This window comes from Halichoerus grypus, chromosome 12 (assembly GCF_964656455.1).
Source record: "Halichoerus grypus chromosome 12, mHalGry1.hap1.1, whole genome shotgun sequence".
Classification (NCBI taxonomy): Eukaryota; Metazoa; Chordata; class Mammalia; order Carnivora; family Phocidae; genus Halichoerus; species Halichoerus grypus.
The window spans coordinates 58,221,309-58,234,673 of record NC_135723.1 but is presented as its reverse complement, the minus strand read 5'-3'; the positions used below and the strand labels follow the sequence as shown (position 1 = coordinate 58,234,673).

Sequence of the window (13,365 nt, the reverse complement as noted above, 5' to 3'; positions counted from 1 at the left end):
AGATGGTGTTAAATCCAACCTAAAGGTAGTGCCCACATATTGGGTCTGCCTCTGTAACCTGAATTCCCCCATCCTTTCAGACGAAGGAATACCCATGGCACAAAGACGAAGGTCTTTTTTAAGACTCTATTTGAAAACTTTGTTCAGCCGGTCATCCAACATGCACTCACACAAGGACCCAGGTAATAAATTCTTCCCCAAGTTTGTTCTAGGAAGCAGTGGTTCAGCAAAAAAAAAAGGTGGGATTTTGTCAGGTGATATAAACTATATCACTCCAGATTTTCCTTTTTGCCTTAGCCCAGAGCCGAGCTTTTCTAATGATCTCATCTTAGATGTCTGGTAACATCTGACACCTTTTCAGTGATTTCAATTCTCTTTTCTTCCTCTAGCATTCTGTTTTTTTATTGTGTTTACTTATAGAAGAGATCCATATTTATTTTGGAAATAGATTTGAATCACAAAAAAAAATCCTATAGAAGCAAATCCCTAACAAATATAATTATTTGACCATGATGATGCACAGAGAGTTCCTGCCGTCTTCTTGGGGACATAGTGTGTCCACAGAGCTCCAGCGACACTGGGTGAGTGATACCTGAGGAGGAAGCCTGGAGAGAATTTAAGTGTGGAAGTTATTAAATCTACTTGCTCAGGTGCAAGATCCTCTGTTCTCTGCTTGGCACTGATAGGAACGGGCCAGCTTCATGTCTGGAAGAATAGTTGGGTCACCCCCTCTGGAGCCTGGAGGCTTTGGGCAGTGAGCCCAAGAATGGAAAGTGTTGTCTGTCCTTCACTAGGACCCTCCATGTGCTCTTCCAGGGAGGGTTTACTCTTCTGGGATTCTTCATGCACGGGGTTCCTAGTCATGGGTTCAACCCCTTCAGTTCAACTGGGTCCTTATTCAGTGTTTTCTTTGGTTTTGTTTTTGTTTTTAAGATTTTATTTATTTATTTGAGAGAGAAAGAGAAAGAGTGAGCATGAGCAAGGGAGAGCGGTAGAGGGAGAAGGAGAAGCAGACTCCTCACTTGAGCAGGAAGCCCGATACAGGACTCGATCCCAGGACCCAGGGATCATGACCTGAGCCAAAGGCAGACGCTTAGCCGACTGAGCCACCCAGGCGCCATATTCAGTGTTTTCCTGTGTCCACAGTGAGGATGAAAAATGGGGACAAGAAGAAAGTAGGAGAGAGGGATGGTTTGGTAGCTGGTGGTAGAGAGAGAAATACAGACAGACAGGCAGAAACAGAAGAGACAACACAGAGTACACAGAACGTGTTTAATTAATACTGACATTTATCCAGCTGCAGTTGAAACCCCGGGCGGAAATAATTGCTGTTCATTGTATTGTTTTAGACGAAAATGGTAGAAATAAATGGAACTGTCAAAGTCGTAAACCTTACCATCTTCATTAAAAATAAAGAGTTAAGAATGAAAAGCCATAGGCAAGGAGGCGGGAGTGGTCCAAGATTTCTTTTCCCCCCTTCGAAGGCAATGTTCCCGACAAAGCGTGGCATCCAGATATCCCGTTTTCTGCCCTGCTACCAAGAGTGACTTCATTTTCTCCTCCCTTGGGAAGGGTGGCTCAGAGCCCCCACAGTCCCCCTCAAGGCCAGGCCTCTCCCAGCCTGTACTTCATAGACCAGCTTCCTCCCCACTCGCCTTCAAGACATCCCACTCACCAGACCTTCCTTCAAGTCTGGGGAAAATGCCTTCCCCAGAAGCTGACCGTGCACTAGCCAGTCTAAACCTCTTAACAACCCTCTGAGGTAGAGGTCTTATCCCCATTTCACGGAGGTGGAAACTAAGCCTCAGAGAGGTTGAGTAACTGACCCCTGGTCACACAGCTCCTGCATGAATGGAGTGACAGCTAAGATTCAGGTGAGTCAGCAGCTGATTTGTTCTAGTCCTCGCTGCTTTTCCTCGGAAGTCTCAGGGATCGTCTGGCTCACTGTGCATCTGGTGCAGAAGAGGAAACTGAGGCCCCGAGATATGAAATGGCTCGCCCAAGGTCACTACAATCATGCTGGTTAGCCTCAGGCTCTCTCTACCCCACCGTATTGCATAGCTCATTATATTCAAATACTTTAGCTAATATATTTAGATGCCAAAAACCCGCCACTAAAATCACTCACTGCCAGCATTTTCTAAGAGAGAGCAGCTTAGTTCCAACCTCTTTCTCCATTTTTTTTAAACCAGAGGCCTAATAAACAGCACAGCTGTGCTTTTGTTTCATCTCCTTTCATTCCCTCTCCCTGCCCTCGGGTGGGGGTGCCGGTGTGTGACGACGTGGCTCTAAAATGGACCAACAGTAGGAGGCAAGGGCTGGAACGGACAGGAAGAGGATCAGCCCTCTCTTGCTCTCTCTCTTCCTTTCCACCCCCATGTCTTTCCCGGGTCCCTGGGAGTCCAACCTCAGTCTGTTGGGTTTGGGAAGTGATTGAATCCAAAGGCTGGTCTGCGAGGTAAAGAGGACGCAGACCCACCAGGGAACTGAGAAGTGCCATAAGACACATTCCGCCCACCATGGTGCAGAGAGCAAATCGCTTAGGCCATCGTCGTCTGCTGCTTCTCCTTGCATGGGACAAGGTCATTCGCCTACTTCTATCAGATCCGTAGACCCTATCAAGAAAAGAGACCAGATAGTTAATATTTGCTGAAACATGGTGGTTTAACTGTTGATCGAGACACACAGGGTAGTAGAAAGAGTATGGACCTGGGAACTAGGTTTCGTTCAAAGTTGAGACTAAACTACTAACTAACCACTCAGCTAGGGGTCTTGGGGGAGTTATTTAAGCACTCTGAACCTCAGCTTTCTCATCTGTAAAATGGGACACTAGCACATAGTGGGCTCTCAATATATATTTGATGAATTGAAATTAGAGTATTCCAACTCATTTGGGTTGCTGGTTTAAAATAAGCAGAGTATCCCAATTCCTGTTTATCTGAAATCCAATTGTCCAGTTTGGAGTTTCAAAGGCAACAGAGGTCTTAATGGCTGAATGGCATTGGGGTAATCCTAAAATGTGTTAGGAAAACTGCAGGCTCCACAGTGATGGTATCTGGGAGGCAATGAGCAATGCACATAGGGAGACCTCTCTGTTAGACTGGCTTCAATTTGTAGGACCACTCAGTTATGAGTTATGGTACGTGTGAATGTGCATGCACACGCACACACACACACACGTGCACTCACACACAGGACCATGGAACTCATGCTAAAAGAAGGGGTGCAAATCATTGCATTCAACCAACATGAGCTCCTACCAAACGTGACCATAACTGTAAGTTCACTCCTTAATATCCCAATAAGCTAGAGTGGCCACAAGCCTTTAAATAATGTATTTCTTTTCCAAACACTAGCAGATATTTTACTGAAATCTAGAAGCATTCTGTCAAGAAGAAAAAGGAACTAGGTATGCCAAAGATTAGCAGTATTTCACAGCTATTCTATCGCATCGCAACCTCCACAAAACCAAGCCTGTCCTTGCCTTGCCCCCGATGGCCGTGCCAGCAGAGGGAGTGAATTGGGGCAGATTTTGGTTTTAAATGCCTCCTAATGTCATTTGGGCAAATTAGCTTTGACATTGTGTTCCAGGCACAGAGAATGTTCTTTTCCTGTCAGAATCTCTGACAGACAACCCAACGGCACAGTGAAATATCAGTAACCTCTTAACATTTTTCTTGATTTCTTTAAGAGTGAACATTAGACATATTAAGAACAACAACCCAATCATTAAGCCCTGTGCGGTTCTCCTAGGAGCCAGCTCTATCACTGTAATCAGATTATGGACAACTCATTCTCATCCCGGCCATTTATCTTCTTTGTTTATGCACGCACCAAGTGGCATTTGTCTTAGCATCAAAAAATAGTAATCAAAATTGAGAACAACAAAAGACCTTTCATTATTTACGGTGTTAACTAACCTCTATTTGCTTTCATTAGTTTCCAAACAACAAGTACACTGGTTCTGATTAAACCTGGCATGTGTTAATTATATCCGCGGTCTGGGGTTGTTTGGTCTATAATAAAGGATTACTTAAGGGTGAAGCCTGAGCGAAATTTGAGGTCCCCAGGCCTCAGAAGTCACCCACCTCCCTGTGCTTCCTCAGGGAAGGTTTCCAGTCTCAGAATGGCAGAAACGGATGTGAGCTTGTCATAGAAAGTTACATTTTGGGGGGTTTTGTTTTGGTTTTAAGCCTTCAGCTTTATCACCCGTTTTATGGGCTGGAGTTAAATGGCAGTACAATGCAGTTTGCTCTCTTACTGCTCAGCACTAACAGCCATCATGAGCCATAATTAGAAGTGAAACCACCACATAAATAACGCGGCAGAAAAATTGCCCCTATGATGAGCCAGACTTTGGCTACGGGAAACTTCAGCGGTCCCCAGGATCTATCATACTTAAGGGGCGCTGCGTGTTTTTGTCCATATTTGTCTTACTAAAGCCAAAATGGGAGCTGTTTAGACTTTCAAATAAGCTTTTAAAACTATACAATGCCGATTGAAACAGACTGTCTGCAACTAGAGTGTAGAAACCCTTCGCCTGGCCGTCAGAGCAGCAGTGTGGGCTGGAAGGGAGAGGATGGAGCCCAGAGGCAGAGGAAGGGAAACGGAACTGCCCAGGAAGAGGATGCTTGGACCTCCCCCAACAGGGCACTCTAGAAATATTTCCCTCAAGAACCTAAAAGTTCCTGCACACCACGAAGCACGGAAGGTCACACACACAAGTGAAGTTGGGTTGCCTTCAAATGTTACTTTCATGACTTCCACTCCGTGATGAAGAGGGAGCTGGGAGACAAACATTTTTGAGCATCTCGGCATTTTACATCGATTTTCTCTAAATCTCATAGCAGCCTTAGAAGTCAGAGAAAATAAAATACATTGAGTCCCGTGCCCGAAAGCGGCCCTGAGGAGATAGGACCGACAGTTGGCTCTCTGCATGTGGCCTGCCCATTTGCAAAGAGGTAGCAGATAGGAAGTAACATGAAGGTGCCCTACAATGATCAGAACGATTTCCTCTTCCTGATTAGTCTCCCTCACACAGGGGATTAGGAGACAAACCAAAGAGAGTAAGCCCCTTCAGAAGAAACATGCATTGTAGTGGACAATGTTTTTCCAAAGCCTGCCTCATTTAAAAAATTGATTTTAGTGGGTGCCTGGGGGGCTCAGTCGTTAAGCATCTGCCTTCGGCTCACGTCATGATCCCAGGGTCCTGGGATCGAGCCCCGCATCAGGCTCCCTGCTCAGCGGGAAGCCTGCTTCTCCTTCTCCCACTCACCCTGCTTGTGTTCCCTCTCTCGCTGTCTCTCTCTCTGTCAAATAAATAAATAAAATCTTTAAAAAAAATTGACTTTAGTACATTCACTTGCTTTTAAAAATAAGTCACATCTATTTTTCTATAGATCAACCAGAATAGTTAAGGTTTAATCTTCACATGGAATGAAAGAACATTCCTCTGAATACCCTAAAAGCCCACATGTGCTCTCTAAAGAGGATGGTTTGCTTTCTCCATTTCTTCCTTCCTTTGCAAAACAAACAAATAAACAAAAATAAAAACAAAACAAAATTGATCAAAAACTTGGTGTTGAGAGTTAAAACAAACAATTATGTCTGGTATTAAGCAGTGCATTTAACTGCTTTAAACTCCTGCAGGTAACAGAGCTCCGTTTCACATGTGGATTTTTGTCTGCATTTATATCTCTGCAAACCACATACGGCATGACACTGCCGTTTTTTTAATTAAGATATGAAGTGCTCATTTTTTTGTGGACCTGCTATAGTCTAACAAATTTACTACACGTCTCAGAAAACACATAGCTTTGCCAAAGTTGGTGAGTAGCCCAGCATGGTTTATCTCCAGCCCACAGCTCTTTCCCTGAATTCAATACTGCAGGCACAATTTAATGCAAACCCAATTTATGACTTAATGCTCTAGGGACCGTAGTGGGAGATTGTTACATTATTCTTTTCTAATCCTATTTGTGTTTTAATTTGCTAAGTCTGTAATGAGGTGCATGCCTTGAATAGATTCAAGATCTTTCACATTGCTTTTGACTTTGTTTAATATAATAGATTTTACAGTTCGCATTAAATACCCAGGTGCTACGGTCAGTATTATCTCTTTATTTTCTCAACTAGAGTGAATAAAATCACACCATGAAAGTAATTGTGTACATGTTTCCTTGTTTATTGTAATGGTTTATTTCCTATTATAACTCTTGATTCAAATTACATCTAGATCTCCAAAAGTCAATTCCCCATGGGCTCCTACTTCCCCTCTCCATACGACCGTTACTCTCTGAAGAGCATGAAGGCTTGGCTGACATTTGATTCGTTGAGTAATAACAAAATACGTTTTCTCGTCTAAGTTATGATACTGCGATGAAACAGAAGGAAGAAAGCGAGGAAGGAAGGCAGGGAGGCAGGGAGAGAGGGAAGGAGGGAGGGAGAGAGGGAAAGAGAAGGGAGGCAAGGTGCTGTGTCACCATACGCCCGCTATTTTATGCGCGGTGTTCAGCTGAACCGCACCATCGCTAATCAGAGCTGCTACATCACCCAACTCCATGGTGTGTCATTTGCCGTCCATAACTGGGTTATAGCCAATTATAGCTAAATTCTCTGTTCTGTATGCACAATCAAAGGGTGTCTGGAATGCATTTTGCTATTTTCTGAATCCTATTATTGCAGACATGTTTATTACATTCAGAAGATGGCTTTCTGAAATTACACTGGAATGGTACCACCCACCTGCCATTTACAAACAAAAGGACCTAAACATTTCTTAACAAGGAGAAAGTTCATTTAGCTCTTTCCTGGTAACTTTTCCTGTGTTATTTTCTCCCGTAACCATTTTTGCAGAATTTGTTGCTCAAGCCTCTATGTAATTGTAAAAATATCTAAGCTTGCTAGTTGATGTTTATTTTTAAATAACTCATAACACAGCAGGTCAAAAAGGAACTGCAAATTGGCTGGTGGTGCCTGTGTTAGATGTTTGCTACGGTTTTTGCCATGAAACTCCCCTCAGACTATGTAGGAAGGGATTGTAAAATGGACCCTAAATTTTAAGTATTCGATAGCCCCGAAATAACTCCTTGAGGCTGCCTGTCAAAGAAAAAAAATTCAAGTTCTGTCTCTAAATTTCATTGGGGGCCATTTTAAGAGCAAAGTGAATGGTGTTAGAAAGACACATGATATCTATTTGAAAACACAGCACCTCATCATTAATTATTAAGGGAAAAACGAAAGTGTTTCTAAACCAAATGCTTTACTTTTCCCTTCTACTGAAGTTTATACTCTTAAATTTCGCCCCCTGCCCCCACCCTCCCACACACACACACACATAGCCAAGCTTACTTTATTACTGGTATTTGCCTTGCAGAGCCAGGGGATATTACTATCTTTTTATTTGCTATTTTTACAGGACCCAACAAAAGTGCTTTTAAAATATATAACCACTTAATTCAAGTCAAGCTTCTTCAATACTCCTTTCATTCAAGCCCTTTCTAATTTGTTTTCCTCCAGCCAGGAGCCCGGAGAAGACACTGTGATTTATGTTTTCATTTATTTATTTTATTTGGGCTTTTCATTTAAGAAAAGAAATTCTGCACAGCCCCCACCATCCTCAATTCCGCATCATCTCAGCCCACTCTGCCCCTTTGTATTTGGACCATTAAGAATTTCTCCAGGCCAGACTTTGGAGTCTTAAACAGATTTCTCTGGAGCTTTGACCATGGCCTGGAGAAGGTTAGGCTTGGGATGCTTCCGGGTGCACCAAGGGTCAGGGGTTCTTTTACACCACTCAGGGGGATAAATTCAGGGAGGAATTCTGTCTTTCCCCAGGGATGAAAGATGCTTTGCTATGGAGCTCACATTTCCACAAAGACTTGTGTGCCTTGGCAGCAAGAAAGATATCATTGTTCAAATCAACCTGTTGTTTTTGTATGGGAGCTGTCATTGCTACATGATGTCATTGCTACATGACATTTAAGAGCTTGGGCTCAACAGTCCAGCAGCTGTGGGTTTGAGTCTTGGGTCCACTTCCTACCCAATGGCCTTGAGTGAGTTACTCCTCCTCTCTACACTGACTCATTGATCCAGCCAGTCAGTCGGCAAATACTTCGTAGGTACCCACCATAGGCCAGGCACTGAGTTAGGCACAGTGACTAACAGGTAACGACACAGCTGTGGTTCTTGCCCATACTTCTGGAAAAAGTATTATGTAGGTGAAATGAAATGGGTTTCCTCCAGTGTAAAATAGGAGGTAATATATACCTGCTTCAAGGGGGCGCTATGAGAAAACGTGTGATAATGTTCAACGGGGCTTTGCGTTGCTCTCCACATAACATAAAAGCTTGGTTCAAAAAAGAAATCAGAAAGTGATTATTGTCATTATTGCTAAGAATCAACCCAGGATTCCCCCAAAAATTAATATTAGAGAACCACATTACACTTTTTTTTTTTTTTTAAGGAGGCTCCATTCCCAGTGTGGAGCCCAATGTGGGGCTTGAACTCATGACCCTGAGATCAAGACCTGAACTGAGATCAAGAAGGGGACGCTTAACAGACTAAGCCACCCAGGTGCCCTCATATTTCACCAAAGACACAAGCTTTACTCTGTAGTTCCAGTTCTTCTTTAGCAGAAAAAACTAAACACTAACGTTATCTGTAGAACATTAAAGTAAATTTGAAGATAAATGAACTAAAATTAATAGACTCTCTCAAGTAAACATCACCAGCAATTGAGTCTTTATCAAACACCCACTTCTCTAGGGCAGAGAGGATCTGACAACTCAGTTCCACCCACTTCAAAAGGGCACTCATCCTCCTCATTGAGTCTCGGACATTCCCAGCAGAAGAATGCTCCTCCAAAGTGTTCTTACTAGTTTAAAAGGTGATAAAATTTACTTTCATTTAAAGATAGCCAGGAAGCATTTTTAGACAAATATTTATACACTGGGAATCATATTTGCTCATTATAATGTCAGGAATGCACTTGGACAGAGACAAACTTTGGCTCTGCCCACCATAAGAGATCATGGTTCATTCCAGAAAGTGCTATGTCTTGGTGGAGGCAGTGTGGGTAACGGAGTTCTCCAACACAATTCCTGAAAATATATCAAGCATTAATGCACATGATCTTTGCTTGCTTGTACAAATATTCCACATATTTGGGGAAAATCATCTGTTATTTGAGCTGCAGCAGAATTCATCTTAGGGGAGAAAACCGTCATCCTTTTAGCAAATACTTATATGGACCATTTGATCACTTTCCAATTGGGTCCAAGACAGTGGTGAATTGCTCTGCCTAGTAACACTGGAGGGATTTTGAGGTTCTGGGAGCAGCCTGAGAATCAGAGAGAGGGAAAGAGTATTTTGAGGGAGAACGGCAGAGCGGCTGCTGGGAGATGTTTAGGAGGAAAGCTGGCAAAAGCATCTCCCTTGATGTGGGTATGAAAAGGAACTATTACCAATAATGACGTCCAATATCAATTCTTAATTAGCAGTTAGTTATCTGCCAAGCTGGACTGCTAGGTAACATCGGCTATCTGCAAGCATGTGTACACGCACGCGCGCGCGCACACACGCATGCAAGTGGAATTGTCAGCACAGGTCCATACACAGAGCATTCTATGAGTAGTAATTGGAGGCCTCCAGGAAACTGGGTATGTCTAGGTGGTCACAGGCCAGAGAAGAGAGAAAGAGCAGCCTTGAGATCCAAGACAGGTCCCGAGGTCAGCAAGAACAAGGTACTGGAGGAAAAGACCCCCAAGAACACGAGGCCCTAAAAAGTCACAGAAATCATGGACAAGGCACATGGACAAGAGGATTTGAGCCCGTTCTACTCCGCCTGGGCTGTATGTCTACATGTAAACTATAACAAGCCTTTAATTCTTCTTTCACTGGAAATTCTTTTTTTTTTATGTTTTTTTTTGTTATGTTAATCCCCATACATGACATCATTAGTTTTAGATGTAGTGTTCCATGATTCATTGTTTGTGCATAACACCCAGTGCTCCATGCAGAACGTGCCCTCCTCAATACCCATCACCAGGCTAACCCATCCTCCCACCACCCTCCCCTCTAGAACCCTCAGTTTGTTTTTCAGAGTCCATCGTCTCTCATGGTTCATCTACCCCTCCGATTTCCCCCCCTTCATTCTTCCCCTCCTGCTATCTTCTTCTTCTTCTTTTTTTCTTTCTTAACATTATTGCATTATTTGTTTCAGAGGTCCAGATCTGAGATTCAACAGTCTTGCACAATTCACAGCGCTTACCAGAGCACATACCCTCCCCAGTGTCTATCACCCAGTCACCCCATCCCTCCCACCCCACCCCCCACTCCAGCAACCCTCAGTTTGTTTCCTGAGATTAAGAATTCCTCATATCAGTGAGGTCATATGATACATGTCTTTCTCTGTTTGACTTATTTCGCTCAGCATAATACCCTCCAGTTCCATCCACGTCGTTGCAAATGGCAAGATCTCATTCCTTTTGATGGCTGCATAATATTCCATTGTATATATATACCACATCTTCTTTATCCATTCATCTGTCGATGGACATCTTGGCTCTTTCCACAGTTTGGCTATTGTGGACATTGCTGCTATAAACATCGGGGTGCACGTACCCTTTCGGATCCCTACTTTTGTATCTTTGTGGTAAATACCCAGTAGTGCAATTGCTGGATCATATGGTAGCTCTATTTTCAACTTTTTGAGGAACTTCCATACTGTTTTCCAGAGTGGCTGCACCAGCTTGCATTCCCACCAACAGTGTAGGAGGGTTCCCCTTTCTCCGCATCCCCGCCAACATCTGTCATTTCCTGACTTGTTAATTTTAGCCATTCTGACTGGTGTGAGGTGGTATCTCATTGAGGTTTTGATTTGGATTTCCCTGATGCCGAGCAATATTGAGCTCTTTTTCATGTGTCTGTTGGCCATTTGGATGTCTTCTTTGGAAAAATGTCTGTTCATGTCTTCTGCCCTTTCACTGGAAATTCTTAGTAAGTCAATGTGACCTGAAAATGTAAGCAGCTATCATAGATGAGCCTCATTTTAGGTTTTGGAGTAACTGACAGTTGAAAAGACCACATGGAGCTCCTTTTTCAGAGTTTCAGAGATTCCAGCAATGGTCCTTTTGCATTCTAATAGCACTATCCCTTTAAGTAGGAGAGCCCTGTCATCAGTGAATGGTTGCCGATCTAATGACTAATTGATGGCAAAGAGTCTCTAATGATCTAATAGCTCATTAGGGTTGACTGAGCCAGCAGGGGTCTTCGAAAATGTTTTTTATTCCACTCTGAGGTTTTGTGAGTTTTCCTGTACATACATCAGACAGCTGCCCAGGTTATTAAACCTACAAATGTGAAACCACAGCAAGAGCAGGATGGACTTAGACAAATATAATTTGGGAGTATAAGGACAAATATGGATCCCACATGACAGAGATATATAACACTGCCCAAACCATATGATGGGAAGCTAGAGAGAGACATGCTGGGAATGAAATGGGTTCCCAACAGGTAATATCTGATGCCAAGAATTTAGTTGTCACCAGGATAGTATAGAACAGCTTCATTGTGGGTATATTCACCATTCATTCATCATTTAATAAATTAACGTTTATTAAATGCCTATTACTCATCTGGTAGTCTATATAAATGCTCTATACACATTTTATCAATTTATACAGTTGCTCTGGCCCTTTCACAAATGAGAAAATTAAGCCTCTAGCAAGCTAGGAAACGAGATGGAGTTATATATAACTCCTTTATATATATATATACACACCAGGTAAGGAATAGAGCTCCTTCCAAAATTCTCACATTTTTGTTTCTTACCACATCATCCCTTGGCAGGGTTCAAACAACTCAAGCATGTTATTTCTTGGAAAATATGTCTCTAAAGATATAAGGAAGGTGATTGATGAAAGATCAATCTGGGAGCATGAATAATTAAAATCTTCAGGTGAACCTCAAGCAATAGTGACGAAGAATTCTCATTCAGCTCTTCTTCCAGCACGGAGCTCTCCACTCCTGGGTGATCACTGGGACGCTCCACGGATGGATGAGTTCCTTTCCTGGCAACAGCCCCCATCCACTGATGAAGCTGGGACTGCCGAGAAACAGGAAGAGAGATGAGAAGCGAATGCCCCGAAAGATTGACCTTGTGGCTCAGAAGTGTCTCCAGTTAAATTTGAGAAGACACCGATTGTCATATTTTTGCCTAGCTTAACAAACCCAATTTGTATTTAACGGAACTAAAATTTTAACTGAAAACAATCATCAGGAAAGCGACCAGGGTCAAGAGCGCAGGCAAAGGACAGAGCTTGAAAGAGAGCTATGTCCATACATTTGGCCAAGATATTTATTCCCCAGCTCCATCGGCCAAGGCTAAGGGCCACTCTCAGGGCCATTAATTCCCTGGCCCTTCTTCCGGCCCCCGTGGGCCAAATGGAGGCCCCCCCTGGTGGAGATGCTTGCTGAAGAATGCTCAAGACAAAGGCCACGGGATATGAGCAGGGCTTTGAAAGCATCTGTTACATCACTTTTTTTCTAGAAAAATGACCAGAACAGCCCCCAAGCCCACATCTGTTCATGAATATAAAGAACAGGAACATATTTTTACCTTAGTAGTGTGTAGTTGATACACCCTCCCCAGGACCATGAGAGTATATATTACTAGCATAAACATCCTGAAGTATGTCAAGATATGGAGAGGCAGCTGTTCATCCCTCTTCTAAAGAATTCCGGCAATGTTGGTTGACCTCTATTATAGAACTGGCATATATTAGCTGAAATAATACTTTAACAGTTTTTTAGTACCCAACTATATGTTCTGTTATAAGGAATAGCAAATGTTTAATCATAAATATTTTAATGGCTTCAGGGATTCATGGTATTCAATGACCGTGTTAAATGATAATAATCACATCTGGTTTATTACTATAGTAATTCAGTAGCTTCTCTTGAGCAGCTATTTTTTATTATATGTGCTGTGCTACTGTCATGGTCATTTATAGCAGTAATATTTTAAAGTGGCTCATTTGTTTGTTTAAGGACAGTTTCACAATCTATTTCTGTATTAATATACATTTTGCACTATTATTGCCAAGCTGCCACTGGAAAATTGATCCTAGCCCGTTACGACTGGAGAGGCCAGAGAGAGACCTGAGAAGAGAGAGACGGGGGCGAGGCGGGGGGGGGGGACTGGGCCATCCCGGTGCCCCCTGGGGTGGTGTCCACGACTCCAGAGGCTTATTCATAAATGAAGGGGTGCACCCAGAAAGAGTTAAGAAATAATAAATGTAAAAGGAGGACCCTCGACTTGGGGAGGCATTTCGAGCCAAATATCATCCCGGAGGCAAAGGC

The 13,365-nt window shown here is 42.9% G+C and overlaps 1 long non-coding RNA gene across 1 annotated transcript in view; it reads right to left on the bottom strand.

Annotated features, from left to right (window-relative positions):
- Positions 1 to 904: 904 nt before the first annotated feature.
- LOC118523392 (uncharacterized) overlaps positions 905 to 13,365 on the bottom strand; it is a 135,371-nt gene continuing 122,910 nt past the window's right edge. The window contains exon 5 of the long non-coding RNA XR_013442795.1: positions 905 to 2,615. This is a non-coding gene — a long non-coding RNA (uncharacterized LOC118523392). The remainder of the gene's footprint in view (positions 2,616 to 13,365) is intronic.